General features: G+C 33.0%; 1 long non-coding RNA gene across 1 annotated transcript in view; it reads right to left on the minus strand.

Moving 5' to 3' along the window:
• LOC137224924 (uncharacterized) overlaps positions 1 to 15,049 on the minus strand; it is a 649,859-nt gene that overhangs the window by 317,604 nt on the left and 317,206 nt on the right. The gene's annotated exons all lie outside the window — the stretch shown is intronic.

Below are 15,049 nucleotides of genomic sequence, written 5' to 3' on the forward strand. Positions count from 1 at the left end.
ATTCAGACTGGTTTTTACATTCCTCATTGGGGAAATTAGGTCTTTAAAATGGGCAAGAGCATGTCAAAGTCTTATTTGCTTTGATATAAATGTTTAATTACATCCCACACTATAACAAATATTTATATTTACATCTATATAGTAATATATTTATTATTATTTCACATATTTGTTATGTATTTATTATATAATATAAAATATTTTATACCATATACAGATATTTATATATTATATATTTTTTAAATTATATATATTTATACATTTATTTATAATTTTGGAGGATGCATTGGAGCTACCACATTTACTGCTTCTAAAAACTGTACCTATCTTAATAAAGATGCTTCAGTCTTTGCATATGCTTATTTAAACCTCTATTAAGCTGGAGATCTTCTCTATCTTGTTCACTTTGGAATCCGTAGTGCCTCCAACCTAACAGTTGCTAATAAAAATCTGTTGAATGAAAAATGAATCAACAACAGATACCTTTGTTGGACTTTGGAGGAAAGAATTATTAATTTGCTTATGGTTTTAGGTGATATGCTATTTGATATTTTTAACCTGGTATATGCACTAATTTCATAATAATTATTATTATGAAAAAGAAGAGGAAGAGGAGACAAAGACAGAGAAGGAGGAGACAGAAATAGGAAGGAAGCAAAAGATAGATAAGGTGAATGGCTGTACAAGAGAGGGTAGAGAGATGGGATGGACTTGAAAGGAGAAGAGAATAGAAATTATATAAGGAAAGGGAAAAGAATAAGGAATTGAGAAAAATTATCTATTCAGTAAATAGTGTTAGAATAATTAGCTATCCACATGGAAAAATAAAATTAGACTGCTTTATCACACCTCATAGAAAAAGTAAATTCCAGATGGATTAAAGAACTAAATTTTTAAAATAGAACTTCCAAACCTTTTAAAAGAACCTATAGAAGAACATTTTACAGTCTCAGAGTAGGAAAAACTCCTTTAAAAAATAAATGAACATATATACAAGCAAAAGGAAAATTATTTCATCAATGTCAAATAAAAAATAAAACTCTTTGTATGACAAGGCATCACAAGAAAATTTAAAATCAAGTGAAAAACCCTGAAAACATATTTGCAACATATGTAATAGACAAAAGCATTAGATCTTTGATTAGCTCTAATACCCACACATCAATATGAAGAAGACACTTAAAAAAATGTTCAGTGAGAAACAGGCAAGTCACAGAAGAGAAAAAAAGAATGACAGATAGATACACAAATATATGCAACTCATATATGTTACATAGGTACATATGTAGAGTAAGTCTAAAAACACATAAATAGGATACATACAAATCACAATGGCAGTTATTGGTGGCTGAAGGAGTATAAAATGAATTCAATTTTATTTGTAATCTTTTTTTATTTGTTCAAGAGAATTGATAAGATCAAATTTAAATAGAACAAGAGTGTTATCATTGTTCTTAGTGGTGGGTGTATGAGTGCTTATGGTTGGTCTATATATATATATAAAAAAAAAAATGAACACTGTCTTTAAAAGGGAAAATACTTGCTCTAAGACTACACAGCACGTGAAAGTGATTGACCTGGAATCCCAAACAAGATTTTTCTGATTCTAAAACCGATGACCATTGTAATGCTCTACAATTTTGTTTCAAACTATATTATTTGCTACATTACAACCTAAAATAGTTTAAAATCTCTAATGTAAGTATCTCCTTGGTTATTTTGTGTTTACCTCTGTTTTTGTTAACTCTGAAAGCTGATTTGTTCAGTTTAGACATCTGTTTTAGCAGACAGAAACAAACACATGGCTGTATTTGTCTAAAACTTTAATAAAGAAACTTTAAGAGCTTCTATCTATAAGAAGGATTAAATAATTATTTCATTAATTAAAACACCTGAGCTTTTATTGAATCATTTCGAAATGCTTTATATCTAACCTGGTTTCAGATATTACCTGCATACTTTAATGTCAGGGTTTGTTCATTGTTCTCCAATTGCTTATTTCTTTCTTTTCAAGAGAGGTTCCTCCAAGTTTTAGCTGCGCACATGGCCTACCACCTGGGGACACATTCTTTCAGACTCCCATGCAGCCATGTTGGCTTTCCAGCCAAGCCCTTGCCAGTGGGGAAGAAACAACAATGTTGCTTTTATATTACGGGCAATAAACTCAACAAAGAAACTGCTTGCCCTCATTTTCCTCCCTTCACCTTCCATTGGCTAGAAGTTACGATCACAAGCCTTGACCCCAGCCTTGAGACAGAAGCCATGTGTTGAAGATTACAAATCCACCTCATCAGCCCTGGACTGTTTTCATTAGAGAGAAATAAACTTCTTATTTAAGTCAACATGTTTCTGCATCTCCTTATGACTGCACACTAAATTTAGCTTGTTCTCTAGCTAAGACAATTAATACTAACCCTTATATGTCACAGAAGAATACACTGATACTCAGAGAAATTAAGGACTTTGTCCTTGATCACAGACATAGGAAGTGGCAAAGTGACGTGTACAGAGTGGGATTTCTGACTCCAAAGCCTACGCATTATACGACTGACTCCCAGGCAGGGAAAGTCTGACCCAAGTGCCCATGTTCTCAAGTGTGATTCTAAAGGTTGGCCTCAGAGTTACTGCTGATTAAAGCCTAGGGACCATGGTTAACACCAATTAGGAAATATTTGGCTCTTTTATATTTGTTTTAAAAGTTGGCAGATACTGTGCTAGGAACAACTGTAGTGTCAAGTTTGGGGCTTTAATCTGGCTCACAGGGGATGAGGCCATTCTTCCCATTCATTCTACCACATCCACCCGGATAGGAAGCATAAAATATTTTGTTCGCCTAATGGGATGTTAGTTCTTAGAAGTCACAGTTAAATTTCCTCACTCTCAGCCTATAGCCCATAAAGTTTCACCAGAATGTTAGGAAAGAGACTGATAGAATCTATTTAATTTTCTCAGTAGCCTAATGAGGAAAGTGTCAGTGAAAGAGTTCAACAGCTAATGTTCCAAATAAGACTGACTACGAAATTCTTCCATACGGAGGTAGAACTATAATAAATCTAGACCAAGAGGAGCTATTTGGTTACAAAGCAGTGACTTGGAACCAAGGCAGCAATTCTCTCTCAATCTAAAAAGTATTTTGTTCTTGCAGCTGATTCAATTAAAATAAAACACATGAAAACATTAAATTCTCTTTTCCTTGGTGCCAGAGTTGCAGGAAGACAAAGAGATACTTAACACTGGCAATACTTCAGTCATAAAAACTAATCTGTTTTGTTAGTGATGTGTTCAGGGAAATATTCACACCCACCAGGTATATTAGAGTGGCCTAGATGCACAGCAGATTCAAAAAGCACAATACAAACAGGAGCTTACAGTAGAGATTTCCTCACTGTCAGAACCGTGGTCATCAAATAAAGACAACAAATATTTGAGGGGAAACCAAAGAGTGAAAAAGGAAAATTGAACACTTCTGTTTGCCAATATACTTACAAACAAAGAAATTGAGCAAAATAAAAACTAATTTTAAAATTTGAGTTCCTTTTTGAAAATTAGATCTGTATAGAAACATAAATGTGTTCTTATATATATACAGATGTGTGTATATATATAATATGCATATATATGTATAGATATAATATATGTGTCTATATATTTATATCTATATGCATATATACATACATGTGTATATATGTGTGTGTCCATGTGTATCTTATCTATATACACGTACATGTACACACATATACATTTAAGGAAATTGGAGCTTAAGTGGAAGTTCTTTTATTTGTTAGTCAATGATAAAGTGAGAGGAAAACAGATTTTTCTTCTTTAATTGTTATGTTGAGAAATGATGCTTTTAAGATTCTCACTTAAAACAAAACAGTAAATTCTTGCTCTGTTTTTTTTTCCATATAAAGATTTTAAATCCAAGTGAACCACAGAGCAACCTGAACGTAGCTATGTGTTAGAGTACGGGAGTGCTATATCAGAAAACAAATTCACTATATGTTTTATTAAATGTACTTTGGCAGAACTCTAAATGTTTCTTTAATATAGAATTTCAAGGTTAAGAAGAACTAATACGAAATAAAGACTGTGATTTCTTAATAGCTTTACTGAAGTATAACCAACATGCAACAAACTGCGTACACTTAAAATGTGCAATGTAAGGTATGATGTACATATGGACTCTAAAACCATCAACACAATCAAGATATTGAATGTATCCATAATCCCCAAAGTTGTCTTCTGTAGGGCCTCTCACTTCTGCCTCTTCCTGCCTTAGCCCTTAGGCAGTGACTGACCTCCTTTCTCTCATTATACATTAATTTGTACTGTCTATAATTATATAATTATGGAACTATAGATTATATGTTTTTTATATCAGGCTTTTTCACTTAGCTTACTTATTTTGAGATAAACTCATAATGTTGAACATATCAAGAGTTATTCCTCTTTCAGCTCAATATTAAAAAAACAAACAACCTAATCAAAAAATGGGCAGGAGACCTAAACAGACATTTCTCCAAAGAAGATACATACACGGCCAACAGGCACATGAAAAGATGCTCAACATCACTAATTATTAGAGAAATGCAAATCAAAACTACAATGAGATGTCACCACACAACAGTCAGAATGACCATTATCAAATAGTCTACAAACATTTAATGCTGGAGAGGGTGGGGAGAAAAGGGAACCCTCTTACACTATTGGTGGGAATGTGCATTGGTACAGCCACTATGGAAAACAGTATGGAGGTTCCTTAAGGAACTAAAAATAGAGCTACCATATGACCCAGCAATCCCACTCCTGGACATATATCAGGAGAAGAACATGGTTTGAAAGTATATATGCAACCCAATGTTCATTGAAGCACTGTTTACAATAGCCAAGACATGGAAGCCACCTAAATGTCCATCAACAGATGAATGGATAAAGATGTGGTACATATATATACAATGGAATATTACTCAGCCATCAAAAAGAATGAAATAATGCCATTTGCAGTAACATGGATGGACATAGAGATTATCATACTAAATGAAGTCAGACAGAGAAAGATAAATATCATATGACATCGCTCATATGCAGAATCTAAAAAAATTATACAAATGAACTTATTTACAAAACAGAAATAGACTCACAGACTTAGAGAATGAACTTATAGTTACCTGGGGGAAGGGTGAGAGGAAGGGATAGATTGGAAGTTTGGAATTGACAAGCACACACTGCTATATTTAAAATAGATAACCAACAAGGACTTACTGTACAGGGAAGGGAACTCTGCTTAATACGCTGTAATAACCTAAATGGGAAAAGAATTTGAAAAAGAATAGATACATGTATATGTATAACTGAAACACTTTGCTGTGCACCTGAAACTAACACAACATTGTTAACCAACTATACACCAATATAAAATAAAAATCTAAAAAAAAGTGTTATTCCCTTGTATTGCTGAAGTATGGACATACCAAAAGCCGTTTGCCTATTCTCTTTTGATGAAAATTTGGATTAATTCAAGTGTCTACCTATTGCATAAAGCCATGTTGAATGTCCACATACAAGTCTTTGTTATAGACACATGCTTTCATTTCTCCTCTGTAACTGCCTAGGTGTACCTGGATCATACTGTAAATGTAGGTTAACTTTGTTTTTTAACATCTTTATTGGAGTATAATTGTTTTACAGTGTTGTGTTAGTTTCTGTTGTATAACAAAGTGAAGTAGCTATATGCATACATATATCCCCATATCCCCTCCCTCTCGCGTCTCCCTCTCACCCTCCCTATCCCACCCCTCTAGGTGGTCGCAAAGCACCGAGCTGATCTCCCTGTGCTATGCAGCTGCTTCCCACTAGCTATCCATTTTACATTTGGTAGTGTAGTATGGTGGATGGACCTAGAGTCTGTCATACAGAGTGAAGTAATTCAGAAAGAGAAAAACAAATACCATATGCTAACACATATATATGGAATCTAAAAAAAAGTTTCTGATGAACCTAGGTTAACTTTTTAAGATATTGCCAAATTTTTACAAAGAATTGTTCTGTTTTACAGGCACACCAGCAGTGTATGAGTTTCAGTTGCTCCCTCTATCAAAGTTATGATTAGACTTTTTAAGCACTCTAATACATGTGTAATGGTATGTCATTGTGGCTTTATGTTGTATCTCCCTAATGAATATGATGTTGTATATCTTTTCATGATTTTTATTTCCCTCATCCATATGTGTTCTTTGGTGAAATGCCTTTCAAACTTTTTTCCCATTTTTTTTATTGGGTTGTATATTTTATTATTATTGAGTTTTGAAAGTTTTTATATATCCTAGATATAAGAACTTTATCAGATGTATGATTAGCAAATATTCTCTCCCAATCTGTGACTTGCCTCTTCATTTTCTTCAGAGAATCTTTCAGACAGTAGAAATGCTAACTTTGATGGAGTCCAATTAATAATTTTTTTCTTTTATAGATTATGCTTTTGGTGTTATTATCTAAGAATTCCTTGCCTAATTCAAGGTCAGAATAATTTTTCCTCTATATTTTTTTCTAGAAGTTTTATAATTCTAGGTTTTACATTTAGGTCAATGATTCATTTTGAGTTAATTTTTATGTATATTGTGATGGAGGTAATTATTTTTTCATACACATATCCAATGCTCCATCACCACTTATTGAAACTACTGTAGTTTTTCCACTAAATTGCTTTTGCACAAAAATTAATTGACCATATATATGTATCTATTTCTACATTTTCTCTTCTGTTCCATTGGATTGTTTGTCCATTTTTGTAGCAGTGGCATACTGACTTCACTACTGTAGTTTCATAATAAGATTTAAAGTCAGTAGTGGAGGTAGTAGAGGTCTTTCAACTTAATATTTTTTTCAAAGATATTGTTTCATTTCCATATGAATTTTAGAGTCAGTTTGTCAATTTAACAAAGATAAAATCTACTCTGGGAATTTTAACTGTATTGCATTCAATTTACAGATAAAGTTATAGATAACTGACATAATAGCAATATTGAATTTTTGGATCCAAAAACACACTATATTCTCCATTTTTTTTGGTCTTTTAAATTCAGAAATATTTTGTAGTTTTCAGTGTATAGGTCTTGCATGTTTTTGATTAGATTGATCCCTAACTACTTCTTTTTTTAAATATATTATTATAAATGGTAACCTTAAAAAAATTTAATTTCTTATTATTCATTACTGCTATTCATTGTGTATTGATCTTGTACCCTACAACGTTTGCTAAACTCACTTTAATTCTTGTTCCTTTTCTGCAGATTTCATCATATTTTACAGATATGATTGGTCATTTGCTAATAAATACAATTTTATTTCTTCCTTTCAAATCTCTATGCCTTTCATTTCTTTCTTGCCATATTACACTGGCTAGAGCATTCAATGCAATGTTGAATAGAAGTGGTGAGAGCAGAAATCCTTGGGTTTTTTTTCTAATTTAGAGGGAAAACATTCATTCTTTCACTGTTAAGTATGATATTGGCCATAAGTTTTTCATAGATGACTTTTATCAAGATAGGACATTTCTCTTATATTCCTACTTTCTTGAAAGGTTTTAGTTAAATATGTTTTCTACATCTATTGAAATTTTAATAAAGCTTTTCTTTTTTAGTATGTTGTATACTGAATTAGTGTATTGACTTTAGAATGGTTGGCCATGCATTCCTGGGATAAATCCAGCTTGCTCTCATGATGTATTATCTTTCTATGTATTATTGTGTTTAATCTGTTAATATTTTTAAAAATATTTTCTTATCTAGATTCATGATGGATATTGGTCAATAGTTTTCTCTTAATATCTTTTTCTGGTTTTGGTATCAAAACAATACTAGACTCAGAGAATGATGTGAGAAGAATTTCCTCTTCTTCAACTTTCTGGAAGAGTTTATGCAGAGTTGGTATTATTTCTTTCATAAATATTTGGTAGAATGCCCCGTTGAAGCCTTCTGGGCCTGGAATTTTCCTTTGTGGATAGCTTTTAACTACAAACTCACTTTTGTTTTTTCTATAGATATAGGGCTCTGGGAGTTTATTTCTTCTTAAGTCAAATTTGTGTCTTTCAAGAAAGTTATCCATTTAAACTAAGTTGTGGAATATACTGGCATAAAATTGTTTATAATATTATTTTTTAGTATACATGGAAGCTACCTGATATTGCTCTTTTTATGTCCTTTTTTCCAAATTAGTCTGGCTAGAAGTTCATCAAAATTTGTTAATCTTTTCAAAAAATCAGCCTCTGGTTTTGTCAATTTTCTCTTTTGTTCCCTCATTTTCTCCTCTCCCTCTGATCTTTTTCTTCTTTTCTTTATTCTGCTTCCCTTGGGTTTTATTTGTTATACTCCTTCTGATTGCTTAATGCTGATGTAATCAATTTGAAATCTTCTTCTTTTCTAATACAGACATCTACTGTTATGTATTTCCCTTAAGTGTTGTGTTACCTGCATTCCACAAATTTTGATACACTTGTTTTTAATTTTGTTCAGTTCAATGTGCTTTCTAACTTTTTTCCCTTAGATGTATGTGATTTAGTTTCCAAATACTTGAGAATTTTCCAGATATCTCTGATTTCTAATTTCTTCTCATTTTTTTCATTTTATTAAAGAAAATACATTCTATGACTTGAATGCTTTTAAATGTGTTAATACTTCTTTTGTGGCCCCCCCACAAAATATGTTTTATGTTAGAAAATGATTCCTGTGTACTTTAAGGGAATGTTTAGTATGTTGCTGTTAGGTGGAGTGTTCAAGTGTTGTCTATTCATAGTGATTTTCTTTTTCTTTTTTTAATAGTGATTTTCTGTTGACCAGTTCTACTAATTTGTGTTAAGAATTTTTTTCTCTTTTTACCTCTCTGGATGCTTGTAAGATTATATCTTAAAAGTTTGATTATAGTGTACCTTAGGTGCTTTTTTGTTGTTTTTTTTTTAGTTTTGGGATTTGTAGTTATTATATACTTTATATCAGATTTGGGAAATTTTCAGTAAATATTTCTTTAAATATTTTTTATGTACTATTTCTCATTTTCAAGGTCTCCAATTACATATATATTAGTATGTTTGAAATTTTCCCACAGTTCACTCTATTTTCCTTTAATTCTTTTTCTTGGGGGGGACTGTCAGGTAAATTTAATTGGTGGCATAGTAAAAGAGAGAATGCCTGTTAGTTATGGAGAAACTGAGTCAAGAGTCTAATTTGAAAATAACAAGCTCAGAGGAATCCACTTCTTGCCTCTCGCTAAGGAGGTTCCTGTTCCTCCCTTCCTGCTGATAAAGCTGTGTGAGGGTGTTAGAAGTAAAGATACTCAGACTCTAAGGGAATCCCTTCCTCCATACCACCCCCGTAGTGTACTTCCCAAAGACAGGGATGAGATAAGAGGTCCTTGCTGTGGTCTGGCCAATCCTGAGTATTTAGAGAAGTCCACTGTACCCACCAACTCATTTTCTTATGTAATGTCTAATCTGTCATTAATCCCATTCAATGCATTATTTTGCACATTGTAATCGTCACTTCAAGGAGTTCAGATTGGACCCATTTTTACAGCTTCAATGTGTTTACTTAACTTTTTGAACATACAGAATACAGTTATAACATTTTTTTTAATGTCCTTGTCTACTAATTCTAACATCTATGCCAGTTCCCAATAAAATGACTGATTATACTCCTACTTCTGAGCTGTGTTTTACTGCTTCTTTGCATGCCTGATAATCTTTCATTGGTTGTCCAAAACTGAATTTTACCTCGTTGGGTTCTGGATGTTTTTGTATTTCTACTATTCTTTAGCTTTGTTCTGACGTGTGGTTTTTTGGATACAGTCTGATACTTTCAAATCTTGCTTTTACTTTTCTTTTGGCTGATTAGAAGCAGAGTTCAGTCTAGGGCTAATTAACCCCCAACTACTGAGGTAAGGCATTCCTGAGTATTCTACTCAATGCTCCATATTATGAGTTTTGTCCAGTCTGGCTGGTTGAAATAGGCACTGTTCTTGGCATTGTAAAAGCCTGGACACTATTCCTTTTTATAATTTTAGGTGGTTCTTTGCCTTAGGTAGTTTCCTCACACATATGTAGTAATCATTACTCTGCTGAATACTTGAAGAAGATTCTATACAGACTGCCTCTTTGGTACTTTATCTTGCAAAATCTAGACACCTTGTTTTCCCTTGAATTTTTTTGTTTAACATAGATCTAAGAACTTTATATGATACAGGACATGGGTTAAATGATATAAATAAAATTACTAAGGCATAACAAATTTACTCCTGAATCATTAAATTATTAAGGATATTAACATCAATCATTGTTTAGCTGATTTTTCCTAATTATCTAAATTCATAACCTATCTTATCAATAATTTTCTTTTAATATAACTTTGTTTTTCATTTCTACTCTCCAAAAATAGATGCTTCCTGATATGTGGAAGAAAAAGTATAATGTTTTCTTTGACCCTGTGTGTGTGTGTGTGTATGTGTGTGTGTGTGTGTATATATATATATATATATATATATATATATATATATTTTTTTTTTTTTTTTTTTTTTTTTTTGCGGTACGCGGGCCTCTCACTGTTGTTGCCTCTCCCGTTGCGGAGCACAGGCGCCAGACACACAGGCTCAGTGGCCATGGCTCACGGGCCTAGCCACTCAGCAGCATGTGGGATCTTCCCGGACCGGGGCATGAACCCGTGTCCCCTGCATTGGCAGGCGGACTCTCAACCACTGTGCCACCAGGGAAGCCCCTTGACCCTGTATATTAATTACCATACTAACTGCCAAAATATTTTCCATAGGCTTCTGCCAGAAAAACTACATTAGACACCATTTCTGTGGATTGACAGACACGGATCCGTATATTGAACTTATTTTGTCATTTAATGAGAAGCTTCTTTTTATCCAGGAGTGTCAAGTTGGTTTCAATCTTGCTAAAGAAAGGTTGATGTGAGACCAGTCTTTATTTCTGGCTAAGAAAAGAGAAATTTCATACTGAAACCATTTGGGTTGTCTTGGCATGACTTAAGGAAAAGTTATTCAGTAAAATAATTCAACATCTAGTGAGAAGAATATGCTCAGGGGAAATTCTCACGGAGTTATTAGCACGGGAATCCAGTCTGTCTCTGTGTCAAGCATTCCCTCTTCCTAGTAAAAGAGGGGACAGAAAACAGCAGCAACAAAGCAACAAAATTAACAACAAAATCTGATTATAAGAGAGGTTGTGGATATCCTTTAAAAGTGTTTTGTTTGTGATTAAAAACAGAAAATCCAAGAAAATAGGGAACTCAGAAGATATACAGCAAAAGTCAAATCATCAGGTGCTAAAAGACAATATGAGAACTGTAAAATATATATGTGTTACATACCAAATATTGATTTTCAACAAACATTTTTATGAAATCCCGTAACAATGTAAAGAAGAATAATTTCAGTTGAAGAGAGCAAACAAAATGGATATAAATGGCATTTTTTTCCCTGACTGGTAAGTAGAGCATTACATAATTCATCATGAGGCAGTTTTATAATCCACATAAATGAGTTTTATGATGATAGCAAATCAGAGGTATGTGAGAAATATTATAATCTGAGTCAAAATAATTTTACCATTAACGTCTGATTTATTAGTTTACTGATAACTTAAATTTATTGTACTATAGATTCATAGAGATGAGGAACATATGCCATTCCATAAACCTTATGAAGAGTAAAAGAAAAACTAAGTTGGAAATCATTGGAGAATAGTTCTTTGATTGTTTACTTGGAGTGGGTATAAAACTCAGTGAAATAAGTCTCATGAGGGGAGAGAGAGAACATAAATGGAAAGGCATCATATTTTACCAAACAGCACCTGGATAAGTTCCAACATGAGACTTTTTTTTATACAAATAAGATTATTATTACTTTGAAAGTTTACAGTTTAGGACAGGCTGCATAATACCGAGTTATGAGAAGAAAAGTGATAAGAAACAGTTAAGGAAATCAGAAGAGTGACAACAGTAATTGGATTGCTCTCATTGGCTATAAAATTAGAAGACACTTTGAAAGCATAATAAATATATGAATTATGTTTTGAGAGATTCAGGCTGGAACTTATAACACAAACAGAGTTAGAAAAAAAGACCTTGGGGTTGAAATTAATAAAAAATTGACCAAAGTTTTCTAGCATGGTTTTTCTTTTCTGTTATCAAAGAATTTTCATTTATACCTTAATATTAAAGTTGATGCTAGAGCTTTAATCAGGCCAAATTACATTGATCTTTAGTTTTGGTTCTTCCTATTACTTTCTGAATAGAAAGGAAAAGAAAACATAGGAGAGCAATTGAAGGCTCTGCTTTATATAGTAAACATTTTAATATTGATAATTGCATTTTGAAAACTAAGATAAGGTAATCATTATCACAGGTTTGAGCCCAAACTATTGCAATTTACTAATTTGAATACTCGAATCACATTTTTAAAATGATAAGAGTCTATATTGATCTTCCATTTTTATTCATCATGTCTCCTTAAATTGCAAGCAACTAAAGGTAAGGACAGAAGAATGGCATTGATCCTTGATTGAGCAATAGATGCTAACTCTTTTCCTTAAGTTCATAAACAGATGCTTTAGAAGGAGTAGTTATCTCAATCATTTTTCTAGGGAAAGGGGACAAGAAAACAACGAAAAGCTTCCTGGGAGAAGCATGCATCACCATCCTTGTAGATTACTAACTGGCACATAACTGGAAGGTAGGGGCCAAGCCCTTCATTAAATAATTTGATAAATAAGCATTCTTCTGTATGATGGGAATATAGCAGTAAAAACATACAAAATCTCTGCACTTATGGGGCTTACATTCTACCACTGTAAACAGTTATTGAATAAAATGAATAAGAACGCTATATAAGAATGTATATAACAATAAGTGCTAAGGAGTAGAACAAAGTTGAAAAGAGGGTTAGAAATTGTTGCTGTGGGAATGGAGATCCTTATATAGATAATGTAGCAGGGCAGGTCTCACTGAAAAGATCACATTTACTGAAAGAAGTAAAATTAGTGAAGTAATATATTATGTATATATTAGGGAAGAGCATTCCAGAAAGAGAAAATAGAAAATGCAAAGGTATTTTCTGAGGCAGGAGGTATCTGGGGTGTTTTCTGAACAGAGACAATGAGGCCCACAAAATTGAAATGGAACAAATAAGACAGAGAGAGTAGCAGAAGATAAAAAAGTTAGGTCCAAAGTTGTCAACTCTATAGAGGTTTACACATCACTGTGGACTTAGATTTTCACTGTGACTGATATAAGAAGCCATTCACAAGTTTATGAGCAGAGATATAACATGATCTAAGTTACTCTGGCAGCTGAATTAAAAATAGACTTTAGGAGGCATAGCAGAATCAGGAATACAAGTTAGGAAGTTATTGCTGAAAACCAAGCAAGATATAAGGAGAGCTTGGACTCAAGCAGGATACTGGAAGCAGTGTAAACACGATTGGATTTTGGATGTATTAGAGCAAAAATGATTTACTGATGGATTGGACATGGAGAGTGTACAAAATAAAACATTCAAGGATGACATCAAATTCTTTGGCCTACACCTCAGGAAAAATGGAGTTATTATTAACTAAGATGTGAAAAGCTGAGAGAGAACCAGGCTGTGGGGGAAGTGATCAGGTAATACTGACAATAACATTTTTGCAGGATTGGACCGGGTTCAAAAAAGAAAGAATGGAGAGCAACTGGAGCAGTGGAACACACTACTTCTTCAAGGAGTTTGCTTTACAAGGAAGGAGATGAGCGGGACTACAGCTGGAAGTAGAAAGGTAGTCGAGGTTTTAACTGATTGTATTTTAAGATGGGGAATGTAACTGGGTATGTGTTTGCAAATATTAGAAGGTCCACAGAGTTAAAAATGATGATTCAGGAGAGGAACCGGGAACTTACTGGAACACCATAACTGATTCAGTCTTTGGGATAATCCCCAAAGTGAAATTGCCACATATTATATTCATTACTCTTAATCTATTACATTATAAACTAATTTTCACAAAAACTTGGACAATAATATTAATACTCATGTAATAGTCTAATATTAAAATAAAATTAACAAAGAACTCAGAGGGACTAAAAAATTTTCAAGCACTACTTATTCCCCTATTAGCTTTTAGGAAGAAACTTAAGACAAGATAACTTTGAATAGCTACCTATCTGCCTAAAATCTTTCCTAGGTTCTGAGTTGAAGAGCCAAAACAACAACAAAAAAATCAGTTTGCCAAACAAACATGGCTCCATATTTGGACTGATGGAACCAATTTAACCCCCAGCATAAATTAGTCTGGGTAAATCTGGTTATGTTACAGTAACAACATGAATGATCTATCAGTCTCTTAACACAAAATTAATTCATGTTTTGCTCTCACAATATGTCCATTATGAGTTCACAATGTTGTAGTTGTCCACTGTAGTCACTCAGGGAGCCAGGTTATCAAAGGCTCCCTCTTACATATGTTTCCACAAACAGTTTAAAGAGACCGACACATCGTTTTATACTGGAAAATAAGACAATTCTTCCAGAAAGCAATACAGATTTCACTGGTTAAATTGAAAGTACAATCCTACCATGAGCCTTAAAAGGAGGAAAATTAAAAACTTCAACAGTTTTAAATGATGATCACAGTTTGGGAAGGTGAAGCAAGCGTGCATCACTCAATAAGATATATAAATTTGGGCTTTGTGAAGTTTAAAAATGGGCATTGAAATTAGGAATAGAGTCAATATTCTTATGGGTTACAAGAGTATATTTTAATTAATGAATTCCAATGATCCATTTAAGCAGCAAGTTGTATCTCTTGCTAAATTTCTCTCAATCCCCTCTATATCTGCAGTCTGGGTATAGACAGTGATGCATTTATGCTGGAAAGGAATTAACATTTTTAGGGAATGTAAGGTTGTTTTAGAACTCCTAAGTTTCGTGAAAATCTCTCTTTTGAATTGGATTTGATTCTGGACATCTTTGAATGAAGTTTGATACATGGTTGTATTAGTTATTTATT

The sequence above is a fragment of the Pseudorca crassidens genome, chromosome 5, assembly GCF_039906515.1.
Source record: "Pseudorca crassidens isolate mPseCra1 chromosome 5, mPseCra1.hap1, whole genome shotgun sequence".
NCBI lineage: Eukaryota > Metazoa > Chordata > Mammalia > Artiodactyla > Delphinidae > Pseudorca > Pseudorca crassidens.